We start from the raw sequence: 12,331 nt of genomic DNA, 5'->3' as shown, positions 1-12,331 counted from the left end.
AGCTGGAAACGCACGTGGCTGGCATCTACTTGCTCCCAGGTTGTGTTTCAAAATGGCGTTCTCCAAAATGTCAGTGTCAACTTTCAACGGCTGTGTTCAAAATGTCTAAGTTGGAGCATTGCGTTCCTTCTGTTTGTCAGCTCTTTTATATGGCTCCAGTGATTTAATTCGGACCCACCCTGAATGGATGGGGTAACCCCTCCATGGAAATTATCCAATCAAAGGTATCGCCCATGGTTGATTGAGTCACATCTCCATGGAAACACTCAATCAAAGGATTCCAACCTAATCAGCACCAATATGTCTGTCCCCACAAGATTACATCAAAGAACATGGTATTTTGGGGGAAACAATATATCCAAACTGACACACCCGTGTTGGTTATTTGTGTTCCAAATATCTCCTATCCCTTGGGAGTTTGTTTTCTCCTCTCTTTGCAAAGCTGCTTTGGACTCAATAGTCTCCTTGACCATCCAAATTATGAGTGACCCCAAAAGTCATGAAGTTTCCCACTGCCTCTTTCTCCTGATGCTGTAACCTCCGACACCCCACCACCTTGGATAAACATGCCCCCAAGGAGGAGGTGCTCATGCTGCTGGTTAGAAAGGGCCCTTTATTGCCTCTTTAATTCATCCATTTAGCTTTAGTTCTGTGCCCTGGGACTCACATAGGAGAAGCTCTGTAGCAGCCATGCAGCTATGTGAAATAGTGATTCCTAGTTTCTTCTGCCCAAACACTTCCCATTTTGTTCCCTGTTCCTGAATCTGGCCTATTTCCCAGCCCTCTCCCCCATTCTCTTAGTTTCCTGCTGCTATGACAAAAAGAGCACACCAGTGGTTTGCCTTAAACAATGGGAATTTATTGTCTCATGATTTCAGAGGCTGGAAGGCTTGTTTCCTCCCAGATTTGGTACCCTTCTGGCGGGCTGGCAATCCTTAGGGTTCTTTGGCTTTCCTGCCACATGGCAAGTCATCTCCTTTCTCTTCAGGTTTCCTACTGACTTCCAGCTTTCAGCTCCACCCTTAGCTTTCTCTTTATAAAGCTTCCAGTAAGAGGATTAGGACCCATCCTGATTCAGTTGTCCATACCTTAACTAAAACGCACATCTTCAAAAGGTCCTATTTACAATGAGTTTGCACCTACAGGAATGGGCTAAGATTAAGAACACATCTTTTTCTGGGGTACATGACTCAATCTACCATACCCCCCTTCTTTTCTCACCCTGGGCAACTTTGGTTTGACTGTGTCCCTCTTAACATGGCCCAGATTAGGGGTACAAAATTGTGATCTGTGTTTACTCCTAGTGTTTCTTAGAGATATCCCATGTTGAGGGAAGGAGATGCACCATGATAAACCTGCAGACGTGGTCAAGCTACTTTCTAGCCACTGGTTAGGTGTGCTTCTGGCAAGTAGAATGCCGAACAGCAGAGCTTGAATCCTTGAGAGTTTCTGTGAACTGCTAGCACCTCCCCTCCCTTGAATTCATATTACAAATATGAAAAATATGAAAAAAACCCTTTATTTTTTAAATTTTGGTCCCATGTTTCTGTGACTCCTGAGCTCATCAATTACTCTGTTTCTTTACTATCCTCTTATGCTAGTACAATCTTTGTCCAAATCAGCAATGACCCATTAGTTAGGCCCAACAGAACTTGAGGGAGGGATTCAGAACATCATGCCACAGTCAAGTGAATATGTGGTTCAGCTTGTTTACATGATTCAGATGTCAGGGCGGACTAGAGGACACATTGCTGGCTCATAACCATGGTTACGGGACTTGAATTAGCAGATGAATGTGCTCTATGCAAAAGACCCATTCAGCATTCAGCCACCTCTGGAATATCTGCATGCTCACTCTGGCAGCTTTGGAAAGTACAGAAAAATATATGAAGAATCAGGAAAACAGAACACTCAGAAGGCCATTTCTCAGAGGCAGGAATTTTTATGATTTGGGCATGTTCCCCCACCCCACTCCCTGCTCTTTTTCTCTGCATTTTTTTCTTCTTTCAGTTGAATTCATACAGTATTATATATTTGTCTTGTATTTTTCTCATTTAATGTTAAGTTTGACCCCATTTTCTGAAAGGTTCTTCAGAAAGCATCTCACTAGCTCTGCTGCTCATTTGGAGTATATTAGACTCCAGGCTCTCCCCTCTGAAGAGCAAACTGATAAATCCTCAGGAACCAGACCATCACACCTTCAGTCCAATGACATTTTCTGCTCAGAAACTGGAGCATGGTGGGTCTTCCTGAAGCAGACACAGAGACAAAATTTATTGAGTCTGTGAATATCAGTGTCAACTCAGATACCAAGTCTGACAGCCTTTGAAATGTCTGCTTATTCCTTTTTCCCTGATGTTCAGTCACTCAGTACATAGAGGTAAGTTCCTCTTTCCTTTTTTTTGTCCAATTAACAGGGACATTTGGAGGGGGAAGATTTTGAAGCTGTGCTCAAGTATTTTCTTGCCTTGGGAAGCCTCTCAGTCGGTCCCCCATCCATGCTTGGCCACAACCATCCACTTACTGTGTCCCTGAGTTCTGGAGACCCTTGACTGTCAGGCTCAGGGCCAGGTCCTAAGCCCTTGGGACCCAGCATTGAGACCCTGGGGCCCAAGCTACATCCACAACCCGTTTGTGTCTATGCAAGCTCCTACTGCTGGTATAAAGGAAATTATACTCTTTCTTGCCCTACATTTATGTTTTGACCCATAGAGAGGAACTTTCACCTCAGAAGATAGGAAGAAGCCTCCTACCTTTTTCCATATATTTCACTTTCTCTATTCTTCAGGTGTGAGGTCGTTGTCCTCCATGCAATTGGCTGTATAAGTGTCCACCCTGTAGACCTTGTTTTTCCTAGGGTCTAGGCTTAGGGATGATAGGATGGCTATTCACTGGCAAAATTTTGATATTTTGATCTTATATGACTCCTGTTTACTGCTCAGCTAGTTGAGTTATTGGCAGAGAGAGGGGTTGTCTGAAAGACCCCTTAAGACCCAATTAGCTGGTCCCTCGCAAATTCTCAGACCCCTTCCTTCCTCTAGAGAGCTTCCTCCTGCCACTGACAGCCCTATGCTTGGCTTGGCTTGTAGCAGCATCTCCTCAGGACCTGTCCCCATACCTCTGGACCAGGAAGGCCTGACGGGACCCACAGCTGCAATGCTGTATCCATGCGCATCGTCAGTTTCCAGCTACCTCTGACCCCAGGACACAACTCCTGTGCTCAGTGGGATGTCCCGCACCTCATATCCCCATTCCAGAAACCTTTGCCTGGGAGTGCAGAAATTGAGCAAAGGGTCGTGACTTGTTTATTGTGGCAGCTGCTCTGAGCCTTCTGCTCATCTGTCCCAGCTCTCTTTTGAGTATCTTGTCAGCTGTGCTTTTGCGAGTGGCCCATTCATTGTGTGCCCAGGGAGGCCACATAGTGTTGATTATCTCCCTATTCCTGTCTGTGGGTCAGGCCACCTTGTCACTGGTGTCAGTCATTACATCATGATGACCCCTCCCTCCCGCCCGCTGCTGATTGATCAGTGGTGCCACCTGAGCTCTACTGCTGCTGGGGTGGGGTGGAGGAGAGGCCCTATTGGCCCCTTGTTCTCATTGAGCCCAATTCTGTCACATACTCTCCTGCAGTGAGCTGGCACCATCCCCTGGTGGCCTGCCAGGACAGTAAGTCCCATTTCCCAGCTGGATGTCCCAAGTCCATAACTCTCTCTTATCTGGTGTTAGGTTACACAACCCCCAGGCAGGCACCCTCAGAACCCCAATCCCACAGGGAGCACCCAGCCCCTGCAGGTGCATGCTGGTCCCACAGATCCACCAGGGGTAGTCCTTTCCTTCCCATCAGGCCCAGCATGCCTTGCCTGTGTTGTGCTGCATATGAATTCCCTCTTGTTACTGGCCTGCCAGCAGACTAAACAACTCATTCTGCTTTGCCTGGGACTTGTCAGGTTCAGCAATGCCAGTCCTGCAGCAAACTGGGATGGTTGGTCACCCTTCCTGGCAGCTCCGAGATGAGGCAGGAGCAGCTCCTGGGAGGGGACTATCTGTGGGGAAAAGGCTTGTGTGATTTTTTTTTCTCCCATGGGGGTGAGAGGCGTATGCTGAATCTTAACGGGAAGGGCTGGGCCCCTGCTGCCAGCTCAGAAATTTCAGAGATGTTGGTGGAGTCCAGATGTCCCTGTTCCATGTGTCCGGGACCCAGGTTGTCCAAACTGGGCTTCTGATGTTCTCATCGTATAGACCTGTCTTGGTTGAGCCTTCGACTGTCTTTGAAGCGCAGCCAGTCTTATGAAATCCTGGGTTTGATCTTCTGCTTTTGCTTCTCCCCCACTGCCTGAGATGAGTGCAACTCTGTAAGCTACCAAGGAGACTCTCTGATGCTCCTGCTTAGTTTTCAGTGGTTTGTTAATCACCTTCAGCTTCTCATTATCCCACTGTGGGAGGGGACATTTGAGCTGGGTCTTGAAAATAAAAAGGATTTTGTTAGGTAGAAAATGGGGGAACCTCAACCTGAAGGGGTCAGATACATTCAGGGAACTGAGAGAACTATTGCCCAGGCATTGCCCTGGTTCCCACTGCTTGGTGCTCAAGTGCCTGAACCTCTGTGGCCTCAGTTTGTCCATCTGTCAAACAGGGACAATAATGGCAATCCTTAACTCATGGACTGGCTATGAGTAGTGAGTGGGCCCTCATCAGCCAGCACTCTGTAAGTCCCATAAGACTGTAATCACAGCATGGGTTTCCTCAAGGTGGCCCTTCCCTGCCTCCTTGGCCCTGGCCACCCCCTCTACTCCAGCAGCCTGGACTCTTTCCTGATTCCCAGCACCTGGTGTCTCTGCCCTCCACAGTGCTCTTTCATGGAGGATGTCCTCTCTCCTCCCTTCCTGTGTCCTCTGGAAGCCTTTCCTAACTTGCCAAGCCTGGCCTCAGATCCAGAAGGGCTTCTGAGGAAGGCTGGCTCTGAGCTGTGCACTGAAGAACAGGTAGGATTTTTTTTTTTAAACATTTTTATTGTGAGATATAACATATATGCAGAAAAGTGATAAATCTCAAAATACAGTTTAACAGTTAGGTATAGAACAAATTTCAAAGTCAGGTATGGGTTACAGTTCCACAATTTCAGTTCTTTCCTTCTAGCTGTTCTAATGCACCAGAGACTAAAAAGAAACATCCATATAATGTTTCAGCAGCCACAATCATTTGAAAAACCTATCTTCTCTGTTATACCTCCTCCCTCTCATTTGATCATTCTCTCAGTCTTCAGGGATATTTGGGCAGTGACCATTCTAATGTCTTCATGTTGAAAAGGGGTGTCGACATTATGGGATAGAGGGATGCAACTGGTTGATGGTCTGGGTGAGACTGGTACCACTAAGTTTGAGGGCTTATCTGGCACAGAAACAATGTGGAGGTTTTAAGTTTCTGGAAAATAAACTTAAGTAAAACTTTAATAAAGTCTTAGATAAAGCCCTGAGTTTTCTTTAGGGTTTTCAGGAATACTGTTGGTTGGGGCTTGACATATCCTGGCAAGTTGTAATATCTGGTCAAAGCTTGCATAAGAGTAACCCCCAGAATGACCTCTCGACTCTATTTGAAATCTCTTAGCTACTGAAACCTTATTTTGTTGCATTTCTTTTCCCCCTTTTGGCCAAGAAGGCATCGTCAGTCCCATGATGCCAGAGCCAGGCTCATCCCTGGGAGTCATGTCCCACGTTGCCAGGGTGACTTACATCCCTGAAAGTCATATCTGACATAGAGGGAAGAGTAATGAGTTTATTTGCAGAGTTTGACTTAGAGAGGGAGAGGCCATGTCTGAGATACAAAAGAGGTTCTCTGGGGGTGACTCTTAGGCATGTTCATAAGTAGGCTTAGCTTCTGTGTATCAAAATAACAGATATACAGAGCTACACATAAAAGAAAACCCCAAACACCCCATATCCCTTATCCCCCAAATTTATCCCTAGCACTGGTATGGTACTAGTAATATATTGCTGTTAAATATAGTCCATAGTATACAATAGGTAATTTTCCCCATACACCACTCTATTAACTCTTTGGAAAAGTGTCATACATTTGAAGTAGTTCATGCAAGAACTTATTTATATTTGTAGTATTAATCAGTGAGATACATGACTTTAGACAACCCCGTTCAATCATATTCACCTTTAATAGACACTATTACTTATAATCCCAATAACGAACTATCAGGTGGGATTTTGAAGGTGGTGAGGCAAGGGCCCGTTCCCAAGAAGGCAGCTTTAGGGCAGGAGGATGGGAGGTCAGAGGTGATAGGAAGACTAGCCTAGGAGAAGAAAGGGAGGAAAAGGCGCTTTCGTAGCTCATCTCCTTTGGTCCTTGAATCAACCTGGTGAGATAGGTGTTGTTAGATCCACTTACCAGATGGGGAACCCAAGAGGACGAGGTCAAGTGGCTTCGCTTAGCTCTCACAGTTGGCTGGTGGGAGAGTGGGGATGCAGTGATTCAGGATCTGTCAATCCCAGAGTCTGTGCAGCTGCAAAGCAAGCTGGGAACACAGGAGGTGTGCTCCGAGCCTGCTTAGCAGTCTGCTGTTATGTTCCTAAAGCATGGGGCTCGCCCTGGGTCTGGGGTGTGCTCTTGGCCAAGTCCCTTTGCTGTGTGTCTCCTTTCTTGTCTGTAAAACAAGGGGTTCAGCCTCAGTGAACCCTTTAGCTCTTTCCAGCTCCAGCACTCTGTGATTCAGTAACCTTTAATTGTGTTGCTCTTCTGTGAGCTGGTCACATCTTCTTTCACATTGTAGGAAGAACTGTTGTATTTGAATCAAAAGAGTATACATTTTACAAAATACACTTTACTGTGGCAGCCAAAGCATTAACTCCACTTACTCAAGTATGTCTGATGCTCTCTGTAGTGTAAGGAGAGGCCAAATCAGCAGGGACATTGGGGGCCTGCTGTCCCAAAGCACTATTCTTAAATTTGCAGCCCTAATTCTGCAGTTGGGAACTCCCATACCCAGCATATTCATTTTTGTCCCCGCACTTGAAAGTCCAACTGATGGATTCTCCAGCATGACCTGGCACGGCAGAGTTTCCAATAGCGTCTTTCGCTGGCTTCTGGGGATCTGAGTAGGCCAGGGCATTGTGACTTCAAAAACTGTATAACTCTTTACTGCCAAGCCCTTCCATATACTTCTTCCTACTACGTTAGAGCTTGGCTAGGACAGGGGTCAGTGGGGAGGTGGTGCTGGTGCAAGTGTCATCTGGTGTCACAGCAAATCTGCCCCTTGCTTTCCTCCCTTTCATTAACATTTCAGTACTTGTTTATGTCCCCTTCTCCCTGTTTCCTTCTCCCTTCCTTGCAAGACTACTTATTGAGTACATTCTATTTGTAAAATCACTGCACTTCCTGCCAAATTAATCCCAAAGTAGTACTGTCAGTTTCCCCTAAAATGTAATAATACCACTGCTTAAAACTGGATGTAAATAAGAGAGAGTTATGGAGTCAGTGAGAATTAGCATTTTCTGAGCATTACAACTATATGCAGAGTTAATTAATTATGGGGCCCTTGGTGGTATCTCCTCAATAGTAAAGCAAAGCTGACATTTCTACAAGGCTTTGCAGTTTAGGGTGTGTTTTTCTGCAGGTCCTTGTGTTGTGTTCCAGCTCAGGAAGAATGCCTCTTCAGGTTCCTTTTTTCATCCTATTAGCACATTGGAGTCTCACAGGGTTCCTGGGACAGGGTTATCATTCTTCTCACTTTAGAGACAAGGAAACTTCAGAAAGGGGATGTGATTTGCCTCAGCTTGCACAGTAAGTGACCAAGGCAGAACCCAACCCAGTCCTTCTGACTGCAACCATGTGGTCCATCTTCTCCCTCTACCCGCAGGTGTGGGAGCTGGAATATGGTACCAAGAAAGCCCTTTCCAGCTTGGGCAACATTAGACACTGTGACTGTAGCGTTTGGGAATTCGGTCTTGACCATTTCTTAGCTGCCTTTTTGGTTCCTGGATTTCTCAGCCTGACTGTCACCTGCACTCAAGTCTGCCCAACACAGCTCCTCTCTTTCTGCCGATGGTCCAAGAAGCCTGACTCCTCTCACCTAGTTCCACCTCCTGTATACCCTGTGTCCACTGAACCTCACACTAGGTTTCTTGCCTTGGCCATGGAAAAAGACAAGTCTTTGGTTTGGGTCCTTGTGTTGTGTCCCAGCTCAGGTCTCTCCAGGCCATCTTTCTCATCCTGGGTCGTATGCTGGTCATTCATTCCCAGATACTTTTGCTCTCTGGGTACCTAGAATTTGCCCTGTTTGCCTCCTCCTTGCTTCTGGTTATGTAGTAGCCTCCCTTATGCCTGGTTACCAGCATCCCAAGCCTTTTCCCCATGTGTGGTTGTCCTTCTGTAAATCTCTGGACCAGACACGGATGCACTAGGAAGCTAATGAAGCTTCACCGTCAGGCCCTCTCACTTGCACAGGCATTGTGGTCCCACACTTAGTGCTCTGTGAAATCTACAAGAGCAGTTTTAACACAGTTGGTTCAAGCATCCTCTCTTTCCTCTCTGCCATCTCCCTCACTTTCCCCCTCATGTTGGAGGTGATGCAGTGACCGTGGACATATTGGGAAGCTGGCTTAGCAAACTTTGAGTTGGGATACATTTGGTTTGGGCTTGGAGAGACATATTTCAGTGGCTCACAATCAATTCCATACATGTCCAAGTTATTGCTGGCTGCCCTGTACTGGAAAGTATTCAGGAATATCCCTTCTGCTCACTGGGCCCACACATCCAGTGTCAGGACAAGAGGTGCAGGTCTGGAGGGAACATTGTGATGTGACTGGACCTTACAGCACTTAGTGCCAGAAATATGTCCATAGGGGAGGAGATTCAGGGTTTCCCATATACAGAGCCAGAAGCCAGTCGACGGAAAAGTTCTCCAGTCATCAATTGGATATGCAAAATCAGAAACATAGGATTTGGTTCTCATCGATGTCTGGTCAAAATGAAAGTCCTCTCCTGTCAGGAATATACTCAGTGAGCAGCGTCTAAGAGTATAAATACAATATACATTTATGTTAACATTTGGATGGAGATTGTGTGTAATAGTGTTTTTCAGAATTCCTCTGATTGTGGGGCACAGGCCTGTAGCAAGACTACAGACACTGAGTGCTGTGCAGAAGAGAGTTAACAGAGCAGGCTCTAGAATACTACCTGAGAAAGGCCTGCTTGCAGGGCTGGACCTTGGCTGGTGTCTGGGAACTTGGCTCTTGAAGTTTTCCCAGTCAACAGTTAATTGATAAGGGTGGTTCACAGTCTAGGCACAGTAAAACCAAGCAACGTGGTTTATACTGAACAACTACTTTCTGAGAGTGTGGACGTTTGTTACGTGCCGGGCAGAGGGTGCCTATGTGACCAGCTCCGAGTAAAAACGCTCTGCATGAGTCTAATGGGCTTCCCTGGACATAAATATAGCATGTATTTTGCTGCATTTTCATTGCTGGGGGAAGGGTATGTTCTGTGTGATTTCTCATGGGAGAGAGAGAGCACAAGGAAGTCTGCAACATGGATTCCTCCTACTCCACATGTATCTTTTTTCCTTTATGACTGAGCTATGCAGCCCTACTACATAGCTGTAATGAATTTCGGTCATGAGTACAACTATGTGCTGAGTCCTGTAAGTTCTAGTTCCAACTATAACAGACAAGAAAATTAGGAATAACATATTACAGAGGTGTATTGGGCAATTAATTTTAAAATATGCTATTTATTATGTTATTTTTTCTGAGTTTTGGTATGTTTCTATCACATGTCAACTTTTCCAAATGCATATTCTGTTGGATTTCTTTTCTTATTCTAAATAAATGTTCAAATTTTCCCTAATATTGTATTCTTATTCTTAAAGAGGACCCCAAATGCTATAAGCTTTGGGGCACACAAAACCTGGATATCCCTCTGACTTGCTACCTATTCTTGATTTTGTTATTGTCACCCCATATTTCACAGTGGGTGTATTAAAACCCAGAACAAGGAAATCAAAGCTACTTGGTAAAACTGGGACAGGATCCAGGCCTTCTGACTCCCAATTTAATGCTTTTTCCTTCCATTTCATGACGTCTTTCCATGACTTGTCTATAAATGATGGTCATGGTATGTTGGAACTGCACTAGATGGCTCTCAGGAGACTGAAGTTCTAGTCCCTTCTCTTTCAGTAGCTGGGTAATCTTGAATGAGTCTCTTCCACCTGTGGGACACATTTTCCTCTTTTGCAAAATGAAGGAGCTAGACTAGATGGTCTTCAGATGCCTTTCTCTCTCTGACATTCCCTGAGTTTGTCCTTCTAGAAATGCTGGAATCACCTGATCACAGTTTAAACCACTCATTTTCTTGTCCCTGGGTCTTCCTCATCTCTAACGGTTAAAAGCAGTAACATTAAAGGTACCATTCATGTTAGAGCAGGTGATCAAAAGTTGCTTCCATCCTTCTGTCCAATCAGGAACAAAGGTTTTCAGGTATAATTCTTGCTCCTCCTCCTTGGAATCTAGGACTCTTTTATCTGCCAACTTAATTCTAAAAAGGAAGAAAACGGATATGTACATACCCCTCTTGTCAAACCTTTATAGAAATATAACTTGCAAATAGATTGTGAAAAAATATTAAGTGTACAGATTAATGAATATTCACTGGTGTAAGCAGCTTTTATATCAAGAAATAGAACATTGACAGGGTACCAGAACCTCCCTGTGGCCCCTGCCCTCAAAAGTCACTACTTCCCCCAAAGGTAACCAGTATTCTGACTTGTAACATCTTTGAATACTTTACACAAATAGAATCCTACGTGATGTACTCTTGTAGTCTGGCTTCTTACGCTTTTACTGTTTGTGAGTGTTCTGGTTTGCTAAAGCTGCCATTATGCAAAATACCGGAAATGGATTGGCTTTTTTTTTTTTAAATTTTATTTTGAAATAAATTCAAAGTTATAGGAACAGTTGCAAAAACAATACTAACCCCATACAAAGAATTCCATCATACCCTGACCCCCCTCCCCCGATAGCTCAATCCACCAACCTTAACATGTTGTCACATCGCTATTTCTTTCCCTCCCTATCTATCATCCATCATCTATTGCTCTGTCTTCTGAACATATGAGAGCTAGCTGCACACATCCTTGAACATACACTATAATTCACATATACACTTCCCATGAATAAGAACATTCTTTTATGCAATCCCATTAAGTGCGGCTAAGAAGTACAAGAGATTCAACAATGATACAAAGCTTACATTCTGTATTTCCTTTACCTTATGTCTCAACTGTGTCCCTTTGAGCCACCTGTCCTCTATCCTCCAATTCCATCCAAGTTCATCCTTGACGTTCAATCATCTATTTAGACGGTGTTTTTTTTTTTTTTTTCAGTTGTGGAAACATATATACAGCCTAAATCTTCCCATTCCACCCCCTCCCTAGCCTTCCATTAGTGGGATTAATCACCTTTAGAATGTTGTAATGCTCTTTCCCACCATCCATTGCTAGAAATTTCCCTTCACCTCAAACAGCAACTCCACCCTCATTTCTTAGCTCCCCATTGCCCCTTCCCCCATTTCTCTTAACCCAAACTCTACATTTCATCTCTATGGTTATATTCTCTGATAATTCCTTTGTGTTTGCTGTGGGGGTTAAAATTAACCTCTTAAATCCATATCAATCTTGTTTTTCTTTGATACCACCTTCACTTCAATAGGACACATAAACTATGTTCCTATACTCCTCCATTCCCCTACCTTTATATAGTTGTCTAAAATTACATATTTTACATTGAGTTCAAAACCACTGATTTGTCATTAGGGTTTGTGTAATTTATATCACGTAGGAAGTAAATAGTGGAGTTACAGTTCAAAAATTATTGACTTCTATTTGTATTCCATTGTGGTTGGAGAATGTGCTTTGAGTGTATTCAATTTTTTTTTTTAATTTCTTGAGGCTTGTTTTGTGTCCCAGCTTATGGTCCCTTCTGGAGAAAGATCTGTGATCACTAGAGAAAAATGAGTGTCCTGGTGATTTGGGATGTAAGGTACTATATATATCTTAAAATTCTCTATATCTCTTTCTCCTTTGTGTTGTTTCTCTGTTGGTAGGGCTCCCTTTAGAATCTGAAGTAGGGCAGGTCTTTTATTGGCAAAGTCTCTCAGCATTTGTTTGTCTGTGAAAAATTTAAGCTCTCCCTCAAATTTGAAGGAGAGTTTTGCTGGATAAAGTATTCTTGGTTGGAAATTTTTCTCTCTCAGAATTTTAAATATGTCATGCCACTGCCTTCTCACCTCCATGGTGGCCGCTGAGTAGTCACAACTTAGTCTTATGGTG

The sequence above is a fragment of the Choloepus didactylus genome, chromosome X, assembly GCF_015220235.1.
Source record: "Choloepus didactylus isolate mChoDid1 chromosome X, mChoDid1.pri, whole genome shotgun sequence".
In the NCBI taxonomy this organism is placed as follows: Eukaryota; Metazoa; Chordata; class Mammalia; order Pilosa; family Megalonychidae; genus Choloepus; species Choloepus didactylus.
Note: the sequence above shows the minus strand (reverse complement) of the source record.